We start from the raw sequence: 519 nt of genomic DNA, 5'->3' as shown, positions 1-519 counted from the left end.
TGTTAAATTCAAAATATAAATAACACGTTAATTAGATTAGCATATGTCTGTATATCCCCCCTCGCTTCACTGTGCCAGCGTATGGCCTGGCACAGATGTACACCGCAGAGTGAAGCGAGGGGGGGATTTAAGGCGGGAGGAGGCACGAACCAAGCATCCATCTCTTCCGTGGCAGCGGCACTGTCGTGTCTGTGTAGGGCGTTTACACACTTCCTCAGCCCGACAAATAATTGTTAGAAAACAACATTTGCGGGTCTGAAAAAATATGCGAGGTACAAGTGGCTGAATCGGGAATCGAACCCGAGTCTTCTGCTTTCCGGGCAACTGCTCTTACCACTGAGCTATTCAGACCTCACACCTTACGCCACTTTAACACAGTACATACGACTCCAGAGCGATGTTGGAATCTCGCTCCATGGATGCAGTGCCGATTGCCACGGAGAGATGACATCCCCAGCACGTCTCCAGAGCGGGTATTCAATTTAGCAGCGTCAAGTTTTTCTCTAATTGAAAAGTTAT

General features: G+C 48.2%; 1 non-coding gene across 1 annotated transcript; it reads right to left on the bottom strand.

The window, feature by feature from the left end:
- Positions 1-279: 279 nt before the first annotated feature.
- Positions 280-351, bottom strand: Trnas-gga. Its single transcript has one exon. It is a non-coding gene; the product is annotated as a tRNA-Ser (tRNA).
- Positions 352-519: the final 168 nt, after the last annotated feature.

The sequence above is a fragment of the Formica exsecta genome, unplaced genomic scaffold (assembly GCF_003651465.1).
Source record: "Formica exsecta isolate Colony F162 unplaced genomic scaffold, ASM365146v1 scaffold2091, whole genome shotgun sequence".
In the NCBI taxonomy this organism is placed as follows: Eukaryota; Metazoa; Arthropoda; class Insecta; order Hymenoptera; family Formicidae; genus Formica; species Formica exsecta.
Note: the sequence above shows the minus strand (reverse complement) of the source record. Positions and strands in the feature narration are given on the sequence as shown.